This window comes from Pinus tabuliformis, chromosome 2_2, assembly GCF_031772625.1.
Source record: "Pinus tabuliformis cultivar Carrire ecotype Pingquan chromosome 2_2, CPIR1, whole genome shotgun sequence".
In the NCBI taxonomy this organism is placed as follows: Eukaryota; Viridiplantae; Streptophyta; class Pinopsida; order Pinales; family Pinaceae; genus Pinus; species Pinus tabuliformis.
In genome coordinates this window covers 514,109,074-514,128,042 of record NC_142300.1, presented here as the reverse complement: position 1 = coordinate 514,128,042, position 18,969 = coordinate 514,109,074, and positions in this window count along the sequence as shown.

Here is an 18,969-nt window from a genome sequence, read left to right as displayed (position 1 = left end):
CAGTGGTATCTTTTCCAAGGCGAAGGCGGTCAAAATAGAACCATATCCAAAGTTCTTCAATCTTCCATTTTTCACCTTGGTCAACTATTCTTTCATCACAAGGAGTACTGCATCACACCAATTGAACACCTTCGGTTTGAGACATTCTAAGGCGTACTGCATATAAGACCGGTTGGCCACATGAAGAGCCGCACCACCAGCCATCCTACCAATGGTGAACAGAATGGTCCTCAGTGACCTGTCAGTGACATCTCGGATGATGATCTTGGCGTCCTTACTCGGCTGAGATCCCTCTCTGCAATACCTGCGAATGTAATCTCTCACAGATTCGCCCCCACGAACCGAACCTGATAAAGAGATAGGGGCACCCCGCCTCGATAAGCCGGTTAAAAAATAGATTTCCACGACAGTCAAGGGGATGGATTTGACCCTAATCTGGAACACCTGGCTGGTAGGGTCCCAAGCATCGAGCAAATACAGCAGCAAGTTGATTTGTTGCCTCATGCTAGAAATGCGGAAAAATTTCAGCAGGCCACAATTCCGCAATGCATTTACCGTAACCGGATCATGTAAAGCAAGCATATCCTCTTCTTCATGCTCACGTTCTCACCATGTAATGGTCATTTTTCTCCAATAAATCTCTGAAAACAAACAAGAGAAGAGTTAGATCCTGATTTGTTGAGAAACAGGCAAAAAATTCCATTAAAAATTGTGCACAAATTTCCCTCCTTACGCCCATCGCACCTCCAGCTTTATCCTGGGTGCGTTGCATGCCAAATTTCTAGTGGATAGGCCAACATGCAATGCACCATTCGATGTAGAAAGGGTGCGCTGGAGCCAGAGCGAGTTTTTCAAACCCCAAAGGCTCAGAAAAACTAGAAATCAAGCTTAGAATGCAAAATGGAAAAGATGAAATGAAAGAGCTCAAGTTTAGCTCCTACCTAGTCGAGACGGCACCAAAAATTGTCCACAGAACCTCCCGAGATTAGCTGGTGAAAATCAAGGGGGAAAAGCACCTCCAAAGCTCCAACAAGCCAAAGTTCAAATGAAATGGTAAAATGAGGGGTAAAAGCACTTTTAAATTACTTTTTATGTAATGCAAGTAAAATATTAGTGTCTTAACTCATTTTTCAAACATATATTGTTCATTTCTAACTAGTTTGATGAAGCAATTGAGCATGCAGTTCAATCTTTGAAGGAACAAAGCTATTAATGGTAAAGTCAAGAAATGACCGTCATATCAAGCAATTTTAACGCGGACTTCATGCTCGTTAAAAAATAAACATAAGCAATGAGCAAATGTTTCCCCCAACATTTAAGCTCATTAAAAAATGAACCAATTTCTGGTAAATAACCATCATGAATGTAGTACCTCAGCCTTTGAAGCCTTGGTCATGTTCTCATCATCACCTCCACTCTGTATTGGCCGATCATTCACCTCCACTTGATTGTTTACCCCTTTTGAGGAACAACTATGAATAGTGATCCTATTAGCCATCCTTGTAACACTACCGTGATTGGAAAATTCCAAACCTTACCTGGAATCAGCTGCTACCCGAATTTATCACTCGTTCCTCAAAGATGAGTCTCCTTTAAGCTCTTTTCAACTGAATCGTAAAATATGAAAAGATTGCCGAGCCATTGGCCTCTCTAGCTCGTTAAAGTGACCGGAAGTGCTATCCCTCCTTTAGATTTCAATATTTTTGGACCTGAGGGATTATTACACAAAAAGATCGAGCGCTTGTTTTGTTCGGCTCGTTAAAAGGACCGAAAATTCATCCCTTCTGTATTGTTTTATACTTTTTCGGACCTAAGGGATTAGATGACGAAAAAGGATTTTTTGGAGTTTCCTTTACGTCCCTTTTCAGACTCTCTAAAATTGAAAAGGACCAAGTTATCTTTGTCATTAAACTCGTTAAAACCTAATAGCGACAAACTTGTCCATAACAGAAAAGAACGGGTTTCACTATCACTAGGCTCGTTAAAACATAGCGATGGGTTTTCCTGAAGGGCAAATTATAGAACAAGCATATGTTATCCTCCTCAAGCTTAACAAAAATAAAGAGGTACTGGTCAGCAATGACTGGGGAAAAATTGGGAAGAAAACTTGAAGAAACTTTGTTGGTAGCAAGTCGCTCTTGAACATGACACTTTCACTCCGCATCCTAGTTGGGTTGGGTTGTTCCATTCATTGGTCACATCACCATGGTTCCATCACACCATCCACATTTGGGGTTAATGCTACCAATCCATCATGTCAGTGTCGCCGATATGTTCAGGAGAAGTCACTCAGAGAATTCACCTGTGTCTCACCCACTGCAATACATTTACGCTCCATTCTTTCATGACCGCCACCCTGAACCTTATATCACCAGATCGTTTTCACCTCCATTAAAATCATTTGCTCCGTTCCGTGTCATTGATGTGGGATTCATTAAGGCCCTCCTATGACGGATCACTTCTTGTCGACATCAGCTAATTATCCAAGAAGTTGATCTAGGAATACCCCTTTCAGTACTTTGAAGCTTGCATGCCTCAATGGCAAGTTTCTCACTTCCGGCGAGAGGTTTACATCAATGGCCTTCGACCAAAAGATTTTGCGTGGTGTTCGACGCCAAGTCCTTTATTCACACCACGTGAATTGTACTGTAGTACCTTGAGGGTCATCATCATTATCGGTGATTCCTCTCGTGCCTCTTAACAGCTTACATCATTGGCTGGTAATCAGGCGATGTCTTTCCATGTTCGACTCCAGAACATCTCTCACATGGATCGACTTGTACTTTGAGTGAAGATCGAACGAGATTGAAGACCCCGGATCTAGTTTCATCCATCCGGGATGCGATATATATTTAGGAAAATAAAGACATCAAATGTACATCATTGCTGCACAGACAATCATCCAATCTAAGGGATGATGGCTCTACCAGAATCATTAGTCTACACTCAAACGATTGTCTGTCCTATGTACATGAAAATGAATTTATAAAGTTGAGCATGGGAATGCCCGCCTCAGCTAGATCATGAAAATATTATGAAGATAATGTGTTGTATTGTATCTTATTACAGGTCTCCTTCCAGCTTGAAAGAAATTCGGATCCTCATGATAAAGCATTTCACCCGACATCAAAAAGATTAACGACCTCATGCTTTAGGGGGCAACTGTTATAGACATTTTTTGGCACTGCAACCCCAAGCATAAATGTCCATAAACTAAGGGCTCCTAATTCCCTAAAGGTGTTTTTCCAACCCCTAAAAGAACAAGGTCAACTGATTACAACTTCTCCCAGAAGTTCTCCGTGAAAAACCACTCAGAACTGGTCAAAAATGGACCCTTTCACCTACTCCATAGGCCAAGTGCATTGCATCCCACCTAAATACACACATTAGGTGCGTTGCATATCAAAAATCCCTTCTGTGGGGTGTGATGGGTGAGAAGGGACAAATGGCAGGGTCAATCCGCGAGGTGGAGAAGCATGGAATCTTCCAGAAACTTCTCCTATGACACTTGCCTCTCTGAATTCGACCAGGGATGAGTGAGAGATCATCAATCTCCAAGTGGAATCAAGAACTATCAGAGGGGATACACTAATCAAATCTCAAAAGCTGACTCACCTCCCTTGCAGAGATCTATATATGGATCCCTCACCCCAGAGATCCAGAGGCTGGAATTTTGTATCTTGTAAGGAAGTGCTTCTTATTTTCCAATAAAAAAAGTTGCTCCCATCGAAGATTGGCGATCTGATGGATCCCATGCTTTCTTGATTATTCATGTTGATGGATCTCCCTTCAAGCGATCAAGCTTCTTTTGAAGGACCTACTCTGATACCAATTGTTGGAAATAATACAGAGAGGGGGGTGAATCAGTATTATCAGATCAATAATTTTATTTCCCAAACATATTTATATACGCTACTTCAATGAAGTGAACTAGCATGTACATGCAACTGTACTTAGAGAAACCAATGTATATGCAGAGAACTTGTGATTTAGAAAATTTATCATGTGTTGAGCTTAAACCAGTATATCAAAGATTTATTAGACAATGCAGTAAAAGTAGAATAAAGAATCACACATAAGCAACGCACATGAACACCAAGATTTAAGGTGGAAACCCAATGTGGGTAAAAATCACCTACTGTTGTCGTCTCTGTCTTTTTTTCATAATAAGAAAATATGTTTACAATCTTGTATTGGTGCAGACTCATACTAGTACGTAGACTTCTACCTGCAAAAGGTGACAACCTTCTCTCGTTCTCCAGCTTCTACTGGAAGGGAGCTACAACCCCCTAGCTCTTGTACTAGCCAATATGTTTACTAGTATGTAGGTGTCGGCCTACAAAAAACTCCACTCTTCCACTAGGGACCATGTTTCATGAATTTTCAGAGTGGATACTCGTGGATCACAACACCACAATCAGAAGGCCATGTTTCATCAAATTTTCACACTGGACCCATCAAAACTTTTAAACTTGAACTGCTTCAACCAATATTCAGTTAATCTGAACAATCAAATCACTGACACCAGAACATTGTACTGAACCGAAAACCATGCATCATCATTCAGAACTAGCTGTAACCTCAAAAATCATGCATTAGAATGTATACACTACTTGGTTGCACCCAAACTGCTTGTATACACTACTTCCATTAATTGAACTTGCTTATACCTTCAAAAACTACTACAAACATAAACTTTTGAATCAAGTATGTACCAACTATCAATATACTAAATATCTACTGTCAACGTTCAGAGATTTACACAGGCAGGGACAAAGATCATTTCTTCTCACTTATACAATCAATCAATCAAATGCCATCCTCCTTATGTATTTAGTTTTTACATTCAGATCTAAGAAGACTTCATTGACAAACAACAGTAAAATAACAACATTTGATCAAATAGTTTAGTCAGATCTAAAAAAGAAGGTTTTCTTTTGTATATGCTACTTGAAAGAACTGAACCTTCGTGTATATGCTTTTTGGATGAGACGAACCTGCGTACAGATCTACAAATATTGACTTAGAACCTTGCTACAATTCCAGACTTCAAACAAACCCAGATCTTGATGGATAACGAGTAAAATAGGCGCAAAACATCGGATCTAGTTTCAACCAATATCAGATCATTCAAGAATAAGTTATTTCATGTCTCATGATCCTGATCCAACATGGAACTCAAGGTGTGCATAAATATTTCAGATCTAGTCCTAAACAAAACCCTGCAACATAAAAATATACTTCAAATAGAAGTATTCCTTAAAATCTTATTGCTTGCACACTTGGCCTAATGATCGTCTCCTCCTTATATACTCTTAGTTATTTCTCAATACCTTGGACCAAAACCACTTAGGATCAATACCTTGGACCAAATACGTAGGGTCAATACCTTGGACCAAATACCTCAGACCAAATACCTTGGACCAAAAACTTGGTTTTCCAACATGTACACACTTTTCCTCTTGTGAAAGTATGTGTATATGTTATACGCTTCTTTTCTTCTGTTAACCCACGTGTATGCTCTTTTGGGACAAAGTGAACCAACGTATACCTCTGTTTCTTCATTCTTTGGAGTCTAATCTGTAATCCTTTGTTGTTGACATGCACTGTGAACTGTCATCTGAGTGAGTTACCATCAAGGACAACACATGTATCATAATACCAACAATATTCATAATTCATGCATGAATAATGTGCCAGCCATGAAGGCTTATGTTATTAAGTAAAATTTCAAGACACATATATACAATGAACATCACTAGCTCCAATAATGGAGCTTTGGAGCCACTCCTTGCTCCTTAAAATAACTAGTTTTTCTCTCTAATGCCTTGTGGGAGGAGCCAAGGTGAAAAAACCATTTTCTCTTACAATGGGGGTGTATATATAACAATGAGGAAGTGGTGCTTCACCTTCCTTATGACTCTTCATCCACCCTCATGATTTTTTGACTTCCTCTTCATATTCCATACATGTCTTTTGGAATTCCACTTTACAAAACATTTTCGAAACATAATTTACAACATTAACCATAATGGTGTGGCATTTGACAACTCGTGACATGACATGATATGACATTGCTGACATAGACTATTTGATAATGTGGTAGTGTCAACCCACTATTGCTACTGCGTGTTGTAGGTCTTCTTGAAAATGCTTTTCTTTTCACCTCCACATGGCTTGGTGATAAGGGATCTTCAATGATTTCGAGTCTTGAATGGTGATCGTAAACTAGTGTCACTTTTCTTTCTCTTAATTGATCAGCTTACATACTCAGCTACAATAATGTCTTTCAACATGTTGTGATCCTTCATCTCCTTCTTCATCATCTCACTGTCGCATAATAAGGTACATGCTTCTACAATTCACTCATGACAAGACGACATTAGTTCGAAAACCCCCTAGTCTAAGATTTAGGATATTGATCCATTAGCTGAACTATAACCAGATGGAAGGATGGGAAAAAGGCTTAGTGATTGTATAGTTGCACAATTTATGAAGGAAAGGGAAGCCTTCAGCCCTTAGACTACACAGTACGTATTTTAGGCTGGGCTAAGGGAGAAAATTGCGCAATTTTGGATATCAGTGAGACAAGCTGAGGGGATGATAATTGGGTGAGCACATTGCATAGTTCCAGGAGACAAGGGAGACATGACCATTGCACATTTGCACAATTTAGGAGCTCAAGGATGAGATTGAGGGTAGATACTGTGCAATTCATAGTTAAGGCCATGCTGGGAGGATGAATTGCGCAATTCTGAGAGTCAAGGTCGGGGCTTGAGCACAGAAACTGCATAGTGCAGCGATCCTAGGAGGTAGGAACTATGAATTTTGCAATTCCAAGAGGTAAGGTCACAGCTAGATGACTAAGACTACTCGGTGCTCTGTTTAGGGAGGCCAGGTGAAACTAGGTTTCTTAGTTGGGAAGATTTTCAGAAAAATGACTAAGTGTGGGATTAGTGAGACTGACGTGAACAGTGATAAGACATTAACCATGATCAAACACTTAAAATACTTGAAGACACAACAACATAGATCATCTGAGACACATGACAATCCATTTCCCTCTGTGCAAAAACTTTACGACAACTTACAACAATTGCGACACTTAAGATACACTTTCCAATGACCGTGACGACACTTGTGTGATATTTCATGTAAATTAAGTATATGATTATAATTACATTCTAAGTGTCTGATGGATTTAATAAACATGGAACCTAATGGGTTTATTTAGTGAAGGTTGATACTTATAACCATATTTGACCAGGACTTTCAATAGATGTACAAAAATTCAGAGTGCTAAAATTGAAGAGGGGAGTAGAATTTGGGCATGTGTGCAATCCACGTAGTATTCAAACGAAACTAGATACAATTGTTTTCTATTCTGTACTCAACAATTGAATGAGTCAAAAAGGTAAAGTAAATAAATTGGATTCATGTGTGACGTAATAGTTTGGCTTACTAAGAAACACCAAATTCTTAGTTTGGAGACTATTTTCTTTGATTTCGTAGCTTCCCACATAGTAATAAAAGACTTCATTTTCATGTTGGAAGTTTTAGTGAATTAAGGTTTGTTTGAGGGAAAATTCCTTTTGTACTAGTTTGTTTTGGTAGTCTTTTATTTTTATTTTATTTTACAATATTCAAACTTTAATATTGCCAAAATTTATTGATAATAAAAATAGTAAGCCCACGAACCTTTGAATCGACAATAAATGGATACACTATTAAAGAACATCTTAGAAAAAGGTTGTTAATTTAAATCCCCACAGGTTAGCCAAAAAAAAGTTATTATTTTACAATTTAAAAAAAATTATAGATATAAATGGGACAAATATCAAATTTAAAATCTTTGAGAAAAATTAAAATTTTCAATAAAATTGAATAAATAAGATATATTTTCATGAACCTTTTAAAGATATAACTTTATAAATAAAGGTATTCAAAGACTAAAAATAAGGTAACTTTTAGTGATACAACCCTTGAAATATTAGGTGTTTTACTATAATATTTTTAAGATATAAGTTAATGTTTAATACAAGATACAAAGGAGGACATTAAGCAACATGGTTGGAAATAAGGTCCACTATATTCTAGGAATAGAAACAAGGTAACTTTTAGTGATACAACCCCCACATATTAGGGGTGTTCCATTATAATATTCTTAAGATATAAGTTAATGTTTGATAAAAGATACAAAGGAGGACATTAAGTAACATGGTCAGAAATATGGTTCACTGTGATTAATTATTAAAATTTATGAAGCATGAGGTGTAAATTACTTGGTGTGAGTGGGGTTTGTTCAAAGCTCATGGGGAGAGGTTAAGGATGGAAGCCAATTTTGGAGGAATTATGTGATAGTTAGTGGATCATTCTTCCATCCTATGTCTAGACTCAACCTTATTTAAACACACTATTATGATTATGGAAAAAAGACACATATATATATATATATATATATATATATATATATATATATATATATATAACTTACCTAATTAAACATCAAAATCAACAACATATATTTTATTATAGTCCTTGTCCTAGAACTCAGGAATGACTATGTTTTTATTTTTATTTTTTCATTTTCTTTCACAGACATCAATCCATTTCGAGAATTTGTCTAGAACTAATGTAGAGGAGACAATGACAACATTTTAAATAATTTTTAAGTGTTAAAAAATATAATATTAATCATTTTCAAGTTAAACTTTAATTAATTGTCTTTAGTGAAACTTTTTGGAAGCTTTTCCGATGGGTTTTTCTAGTCTAATTTCTCTAAATTCCGCTAGGAATTTATTGAAATCACAAGTTTGATGGGTAACCCTGCACAATCGGAGTTCCCTAGGGTTTTTTAGGGTGTCCATATGTACAGTAAACAAACCAATTTAAATAACACAAATCAAGATTTCACCTCAATTTTTTCCATCGGTTTCTGGCATCGGAGAGTCCAAGAAGTTCCACTAACAACAACTCCAAACCTTAATTCATTAAAAATAACTAAAATATCCAATTAGTTTTAAAAACAATATTAATTAAAAGGTATTGACAAGAATATATTTTTTATAATTGTTGATAAGTTATCTTATTTATTTATATTTTAAGTAGGAGTTCTGGGGCTAGAGTGAGGTTGTTGGTTCTAAGCTAGCACATACATATATTCAAGAGTTCACAAAGCTCCAGGCAATTCATAAGTGCGAAATCAATACAACAATATTTATCAAAACATTATAGTTCATCACATCATAAATAAATATTTAAATCTTTGCTATACAAGTTGAAATAATCCCAATTAACAAAATCAAATTATTGTTACTTATAAAATTAATTAAATTATAATTATTTAAAAATTTGTATTATTAACTTTAATACAAAAAACCGTTTACTCTAGAGGAGGGTTTGACAACTTGCACTTAATTTTATTAGTATTGTTGACCTGGGTAACTATGCAATGATGTCGACCAAAATTTATGAGAATGATTTGGTGGTGTGTTTTTCAAAGATAATGCGCTCGATCATTATGATTTGGTTGTGAAAGTTAGTTTTGAAAGATTTGTAATGTATGTACCTCCAATAATCATATTAATAATTCAAACTTGGACTCGGAAGCTAGAGGGTTGATATTTATAATTCCAACTTGCCAACAACGCATGCTTTGAGATTTTAGCTAAGGTTGGTAGCCACATGAATGACTATGCTCAATTCGTTCTTCGTGGTTTCTGTAAATAATATAATATGATCTTATTTTATTTTAAATGATCTTATCATTTAATTATTGGTTTAGTAGTACCACGAGACATTATAATAAGATATTATAATGTGGCCATTTGCAAAGAAGCCAAGGTCATCCTCTTCTCAAGGTCACTTGTCTAATAATTAATCAATACGGACGTAATAGTTTAACAACCTTACTAGTACACGCATGAAGTAAAAGTACGACCAAATCGAAACGACTAATAATTAGTTGAGCAAGATGCCGTTGAATATAGTTCTTTCTAGAGGGTTGAATTTATTGCTTTCAAATTTGAACTCTGAATTTTTATGCAACGATATTGTTTAACTTGTTTATATTATAGTTTGTGATATTGTTTAATTTTTGATGTTTTGGTTTGTTTTATGTTTATATTATAGTTTGTGATATTGTTTAATTTTTTATGTTTTGGTTTGTTTTAGTGAAAATTTAGTTTTTTCAAATATATTTGAAAAGCTGGATTATATAAAATATATAAAATTACAAAAAATTATTATCAAATTGAAAGGAAATTAACAAAATGTTATTACACAAAACATAAAACCATACTACTCCATATAAAACACTTAAACTCAAATTAAAACTCGTATTCTTTTATCCTCTTAAAAAAATCTCATAATATTTAATATATTTTAAAAGTTAAATAAAAACACATTTAAGAATATTATTAAATAATTTTTAAAAACAAACTGTTATATTGGCTCGCAATTTATGATTTGAAGATTTTATTTCCAAGTAATCTCATTTTTATACAAAAGTTGTTAGTCAATTTTTAAATGTAAGTATTTATTACTTTATGGTTTAAAAATGGGTTAGATTATGTGGGGGGGCATAATAGTGTTATAAATGTTAGGATTATTGATGATTTTCAATTTTAAAAATAAAGTAAGTAATATTAAATTTTTAAGAAGAAAAATTAAGATTAATTGTAGATAGAATCTTAAGCAATTGTAGATAGAACAAGACCAAATACATAATAGAAAATAATGATGAATAATAGAGACATAGATTTGGTCAAAGACCAGGGAAAACCCTATAAGGGGAAAGCTCTTTTCCAAATTCTTCCTTTATTAGATTTTCATTAAATATTCATTAGAGGGATACATAGTCTGAGTACATCAACAACAAGTCAAAGATAAAATCCTTGAACAACGAAATCAACCAACCATTATCTAGTCAAATATGAGCAAGAAAGTCAAATCTAGTCAAACACCAATTCTACAATATTTTGTCAAATTCAACAATAATCAATGCTACCCTAACTAGTCAATAGTCAACAATCAAAGAGATCTAAAAGGTTTGGTCAACCTATAAAAGAATGCAACCTTCCTTGACTGGTCAAAATTGGTCAAAATAGTACCAAAAATTTGTCCACAAAATTTGGTCAAAGTCAAAGTTTTACCTACAGAAACCCTAGTTCAAAAACTATATTCAACGTTGGTCAAAGTGCACATAAAGGTTCGCTCAATTTCCTAGTCAACTTAACCTTCCAAATAGATTAAAAAATCAGTCAAAACCATCCAATTTAGCGTGGGTCAAAAAATCCCAAAAACAAAAGTCAATGCTAGCTAACTGATTCTCACTCTCTACTTCGCACATGTGAACTCAACTCTGCAATTTCATACTTGTACGATGCAATCAGATGAAGAGTAGATGTGATATGATGCCTCCAAATGATGTGACTTTAGATGTATTTAGATGTTGTTGTCAAGGATGAATTTCCTCTTCTAGGTCGAATTGTACCTTTTGTGTAGTCATGATTCCACATTAAAAAAAGTATTTTTCCATGTGCCAATTAAATTCTTCCAAGGGGTAATAGGGGCTCCTTACAGTGAGAAGGGCCTAAAGGAGGTAATTTCTCCCTAAGCTACCAAATTTCAATAGTCCCTCCCAACTAGGGAGGAATTTATTACTAAATCATAAGTCTCACCTCGAATGTATTGTCATCATCATTGTTATATCATATCATATCTCATCTCTACTCCTCTCTACTTATCTCTGCTCATTTGTTGAACACTCTTGATCTAAAGAATAAGAATCATCGTAAGGGAGATTAATTTTCCATAAATGGCAAATATCTGCCCACCCCATGTCTAACTGGTTGATCATAAAACTACATACAGATAGTAGTGGGGATTAATTTACCACAAGGGTAAAGATGTGCTGACCCTATGTCACCCTACTTGATCTTAAAGACTAAGTGGTAGAAAAACATGCATCTTGGACTTAGGGAGATCAATTTACCGGACGCATCCACCATAGGTAAATATTTGTCGACCTAAGTGTCTCCTCACTCATTGGCTAGATGAGTGGAAATCCCAACAAGCCTAGCATGTGGATAGGATGCATATTAGGGTATACTCAGGCAAGTCCTTTGTGATAGTTGAGATCAACTTATCAAAAAGACAAGGATTTTCTAACCCTATAGCGCAGAGTTCTCTCAACCTCAGGAGCTCTTTGGCTCCATTCCCTCCCTCAGAGCTGAGAGAGGGGAGAAGACCATAACTCAGTGTTCAGGATCAATTGTGACCTAGGATGGTCACATCTACCAGTCCAAGTTTCTCTTTGAAAACAAATAACTTCCCTTTCGACAAACGCTTGGTGAGAATGTTTGTTATCTACTTATTATAGTTGCTACAACCACCCTCGAAAATTTTCCCATGCTTTGATTTTGGAGCCTTCCTTCTATCCGCAAGAGCTTATCTTCTATTGTCATGAAGTATTCATGGTATTTCAAACACTTATATTTTATGCATGCTTGTGATAGCTTTTTTTGATCTCGATCTAAATCTTCTAAGTCACAAGGAACCTTCTGACTTGACCTTATAGCACAATCTTGGAAGACATGCCAGTCTTGCCTCCAGAAACTATGCAATATTTCTTGGTAGGCTAGCATTGAGCTTAAGAAATGAAAAAATTTGGATTGCAGCCTAGCCTTGATGATGAAAATTACACAAACCATCCCTTGAGATCAGACATTGTGCAATGCACTGAGTCAAGAAGTTTCCCAGTCATTGGGAACTATGAAATCCTTCTTAGCAATGTGCATGCAAAGTTTCCAAAAAAAGAAAAAAAGTGAAGAAGAAAAAATTCAAAAAGCATCCCTAGAAAATAGGGATTCACTCATTAGTTTCCCGAAGGTGGAACACTTACTATTTTTGGAATTTTCCACCAAGTGTCACTTTTTCCTTGATTTTAGGCATGCATGTCATAAACCTCAAATAGTCTAGATCTATTTAATTGACACCCCTAGAGATTATTTTTTTATTTTATCTTGGATCTCTAGCATTCCTAAGGAGATAAAGGAGCCTTCAGTGGAGTTTGCGGTGCTTTTCTAGGTGAGTTTTTCTTTTGTCATCTTTTGTCACTTTTTGTCATTTAGCTTCTGTGAGCATTGTTTTTCTTTTTTATTTTCATGGTTTTTGATGTTTTATTGTATATTATCTTTTTCAAGTGTTGATTCAATCTGTCGTCCACCTTTCAGAAGTGTCGCATTAATTTTCTTGTTTTTTCCCGTTAGTGGTCAGCATTGCAGTGACTCTTCTTGCATGTTTATTTTTCCTTTTGCATGCTCATCTTCCACACTTGTTTTGCACTGATCTATCCATACTTAGTTAGGTCTACATTTTAACATGCACTATCACTCAAATATGCTTGTTTCCCACACTCTCACAGGGCATATATGCTCATGCCTTGACCAATTTTCACCTTATCTAGCTACGCATTGCGAAATTTTGGAGTTCAAGCTGCAATCTTGGTCTCTGAGATTGTTCAATGCTCAGTATAGGCTAACCCAACTATTCATTGCGTTGTTCCAAGGCTTAGGCCTACCACCTTGGACACTGAGATTGCACAATGTGCAATGTCTTCCACATTCTGCCTAGGATTGATTGTACATTGCACAGTCTCTAGCCTAAAGTTTCATCAATGGCTATTGACATTGCACAATGTGTAGTTCCCACATCCAATCACCCTCCTTTCACTACTAGAATTGCGCAATTTCCCCAATCAATGCATGTGGTTGTGCACGATCTTACTTTGTAGGTTGATTTGTTGAAGTTAATTTATTGTTTGCTATGAGTTCTTTTTCCTCCCATAGGTATTGCAGGTGTTGAGAATTTCTCTTCATTAGTCACTGTTATTATGGCACCCAAGAGAACTTCTTCAAAGGATAACACAGAGAGTAGCATCGGGGAGGCAGTTGAGAGTACACCAGTTTACTTGTGTGTATACTCCTTTGTTTGTAGAAAAGGAATCATATCTCATATGGAAGAAGGTGAATGAAATATTCTCAGTAAGAACCTTCAAAGAAGATCTACAAGACCAACATGTGTACTTTAATTTCTAGAAGTCAGGCTTACACAGGGTTTCATGCATGTACCCAACATTTCCATGTGCAGATGTTATCGGTTGGATACTGTCTCACACAGATCCAAAGACTGTGACTCTTGGCAGTACCAACGGATGAAGGCTTGCTTCTTTTATAGCAGTAGAATATCATGTTATGTACCACATGCCTAAGCAAGAATCTCTCATGGATTCATACTTCTATGTGAAGACCAACCACTTGAGCACCAAGGAGATTGTTAAAGGTTAGGTGAAAGATCCATCAAAATTTCATCAAACACACACCAACACATACAAGAGAAAATATCTCAGGGGGGTCTATCAACTTTTAATCATCCTATGTTGTAGAATATATGGTCAGCAAAGCACCGACACCTTTCCTTAAGGGTGGTCTTTCTTATTAGACTAGGTTATGAACGAAGGTAAACCATTCAACTAGTCAGGTTTGTTGGCTCAACAACTACAGATCCATGTGTCTAACACCCTTAGTAATCCCAACGGCATGATAGCTAGATTTTATGTCTACATATCTATTGGATGCAATTGGTGCACACAATGCATTCCCTGGCATGAATTGGACTTTGACACCACGGAAACCTGCCATGTATGTTTATTGCAAGTTGATTTCAAAGGGCAGCCACAAAGGAGTAATGGAGAAGCTAAGTGATCACTTCCTCATTCTGCTATACAATGTGATCTTTGAGGAATATCCACCTTGCATGTCACATGGGGAAATGGAACCAATATCACAACTAGCATATTGGTTTGACTCACCGGATGGCCTATTCCTTAGAGAGTTCGACAGATAGAAGTCATCGCATCTTTTACCAAGGTATGAAACCGACAAGTTAGTCATGCAAGAGGTTGCATATCATCTCTATACATGGTTGTTAACGTCTTTGAACAAGAAGAAGAAAGCACCTTCTCTAGCTCTTCCTATGCAGATCAGATTGTACGAAATTAAGAACTTGGAATTTAAGGATACCGAAGATAAGGCGATAAAGAAATTAGTATTCGATACTCAAGACTTCAATCTATAGGATCCGAGGATTATTTTTAAAGATGATTGTGCGAGAATCCATTTTCAGTGTGTAAGTGATAGATTTCACTAACCGAAGAAGGATGGATGGAGGAATTGTTACAGTGTCTCCAAGTCCCGTGAAACGATCAGTTTCACAGGAACTTCATAGGTTTCTCTGCATCAGGTAGACACTCCAGAGGAAACACCTACAGAAGTGTGCAACCTAGTGCATGAGAAGGGAAAGAGGAAAGTTGTCAATAATCCAGGGGGAGAATGAAGCCGCAAGATTAAAGCAGATCCAACCATCATGAAAGCAAGTTTAGTAGCAAAGGCAAGGAGGAAAATAAAGGATGTCGGAAGTAGAGTGAAAGAAGAGGGAAGAATAGGTGCAGAAGATGAAAGAAGAAGAAGATAAGGAGAAGAAAGAAGAATAACAAAGGCGAAGAGCGGATGAAATAACAGAGGAAATAATGCAAATAAAATTTGAAGAGCTAGAAAAAATTGGACAATGAGAGGAGGAGAGAAAACAAATTCCTGATAAAGAGATCACTCATGAGATAGAGGAGTTGATTGAAATTAAATAGATGGAGTAACCAGAGCTGTAGAACCAGGATGTTAACCTAACAGCCAGTGCACAGTAGGTCACCACTCAGTCTCCCCATCCTCTAGCTGAGTAAGCTCCAAGAGAGGAAGAAGATAATGTTCCTCTCAAATATGGTTTGGTGATGGATACGTACAATTTGACCTACGATGAGCTTCAAAAAAATATTTTACAAGCGAGGAAGAAACATTTTCCAGAAAACCTCACATCTCTTGCATTCATTAGTGAAAGGGTGATCGTGACCGATACCAAAATAAATATAGGTGCAGTTGTTGCAACCAACTTGTCCTTCGCAGGTTCTTCAAAGTGAAATATAGATTATTTGTTGTCCAAGAATAAGAAATTGGCAAAGAAATTTTAGGTTGTTAGGAAAGAGTTTGAACAACTTTTATCAATGGCATGGAATGAAGCTTCCACACAGGTCCATCTAGAAAATCTGAAGGTAACAATACTAGGTGAAGTATCACCACTGGGAGAGACCATGCAAAGTCTTTAAGAGGTGCTTGTTACTGTGCATAAGGCAGCTATCCACTTGCATGACTTGTAGCAATAGTGTAAAGATTTTGTCAAAACTCCCAGGAATGTACAATCTTCCATTGTTGACATGCATGAATGGTCAATGCAACACAAAAGGGCACTGCTTGACTTGGGAATGAAAACAAAGCAACACGAAGAGCTAGAGAAAGCAAGAGTTTCGATGTTGATCTAGAATATTAAATAACTTGCCTCATTCGTTGGTAACATTTAGTCCGTGTATGCATGGTTATACAATAGCTTGGCCTCCTTAGTGAAGTCCCATAAGATCTCGTCAGTTGGTTCACTCATAGAAATCAAGCATAGGAACTAGGTCAGGCATGAGATAAATGAATACTTGGAACAATGGATATAGGTAACCATCAAGGAGGATCTTGAAGTAAAGAGAAAGAGTATGCACAAGTACATTGGTATCCATGTCCAAATCAACACAATGTTGCCCCTTCTGAAGAAGGAAACACAAACTAGTTCCAAGTCAGTGTACCGAGATGCCATGTAGGCTAGAGTTTGCTTCCATCCAAACACCATCACATAGTTTGAGGATATCATCACACAATACCAATCTTCACACCACTACCTCACTGAGAAACATCAAGTGGAAGTTGATGAGCTGGAGTTTCCCAAAACTCAAGCTTGAAATGTTTTGTCTTATTAGGTTGTTTAGCTGGCTCTATCCAATTTTGTTTTATATGGGTACAACTGTAAATTACAATGTTATCTTGTAATTAATTTGTAAGTCGAATTCCTAGTGTCAATATTGGAATGTGAAGAGTCACAATATAATGTAATGAGTCATTTTGTAAAGGAGTTGAAGAATCAAGAGGGAATTCCAAGAGTCACAAAAGGGAGTTGAAGAGTCACCCCCTCTTGTTATAAATATACCCTCATAACTCGTGTGTGAAGAGATTTCGGCTAGGATTAGGCTTAGAATTATGAGCTTGTGATTTTGTGAGAGCCTTGGCTTCTTCGTAACACAGAGGGAGTATCTTTCTTTGGAGGAGCAGGTGTTGAATTCATGTTCCATTATTGGGGATAGCAGTCTATCAATGGTATATGTATGAATGGAACTTTCACTTAATAAAAGCTTAGAGCTGACACATTTTCATGCATATGTTGTGAATATAACAGGGCTATTCTTTTTATGTTTGAAATGTATGTTATTTAACTTACACTTATGCCTATTAGCTATTTCTTTTGCATTCATATGAATCTTGTTGAATGCGTGTTGTTGTCTAATGCCATCACTGTCAACTTGTGAACTATTTCGCATATTAGCTTGTGATGTCTTTATGCCTATGTGTTCCTTCCAAGCTATGTACTAGTACAGGATTCTAAGGGACTCACTCTTTTTCCATTCATGTGTTATAACCTCCATGCATTCAACTTTAATTTCCATAGAATCACACACTTTCTCCCACCAAAGTCATTATACATCATTCTATGCATTATTGCATCCAAGGAATATCACTAAAACCCACTGCATCAACAACCTGGTTGTATTCCAGATGGGACTCCTACACCAAATGGTGTGAGCTCTAATTGGGACTTCATATTGGGGAGATCCCCTAAATGTTAGAGTGTCCAACACTGTCAACATTTCTGGCACTAGAAGGAGGCCCAGATGACAAGCTAAGCCTATGAAGTCTGTTTTGAACTTTCCATATCGTCTAATGGCTTCTTCCCAAATCTTAACCATGGCATTTTTTCTAGAACCACAAATCTAAAAGTGCCTGCATAAATAATTAATGTCTTGTCAAATCTTAAATTAAATGTCGAAGGTGGAACAAGCATTCTCGAGCACACTGCTCATTTTTTCAAATTTTGCACAAAACATAATATCCACTGCGAGGATGTTTCTTACAGGTTTCTCATTCTCACATTTGAAGCGTGCGCCAATAAATGGTGTTACACCTTGCCAACCACTTCCATAGACTCTTCAGAACATCTTATCAAGGAGATTTACCACTCCTTTGACATGTATGATTGCAAATCTATTTTCAATAAAATCATGCCATTGTGAAAAGAAATTGATGAATCTCTCAATGATTTTCACGATCGTTTCATTCATTTTTGTTTTGAATTTTCTGAAGATAATATTGGTTGGCTTTTAATGAAATAAAATTTTGAATTTCTTATTCACCTTTCGATGAATCAACATGAATATGAATCTTTCAAAAAATTTCCAAGCTACACTGGTATCAGAGCTTCTAAATTTGCAATGAATGGAGTTGTTGTTCCGAGTGACTCTTCGCCTTCCTCTCATGTAATAGCTCTATTTCCATAGGTTGAGGTGGGAGGACCTGAAAATCAATCCGTTGATTTATCACCATCTTCTCCCACCCCACATACTCATAATTTTAGTGCATGTTTGGACTTCGAATGTGATTTTTGTGATGATTTTATATCTCCTTGTCCTCCATCTTGATCTTCTAGTCCTCCCGATTGTGAGTTGTTTGGTTCACCTATTTCAACTATTCGTGTTGATGTTCATGATGACCAATTAAGGATGGCTTTAGTGTTGAGCAGTAAAATTGCAATTTCATTTACAATGACTATATGTGGGAGTCTATCTCTAAATAAGAATCTACGATTAGGGTTCATCTTTCTCCTTCTACACCTCTCCCTCATTACTTGGCATATTCCACGATTTCTTCATTCCTATTGAACCTTTCAAAGAATCTGTTTATAATGATGTTATTTCTGATCATACTCAGA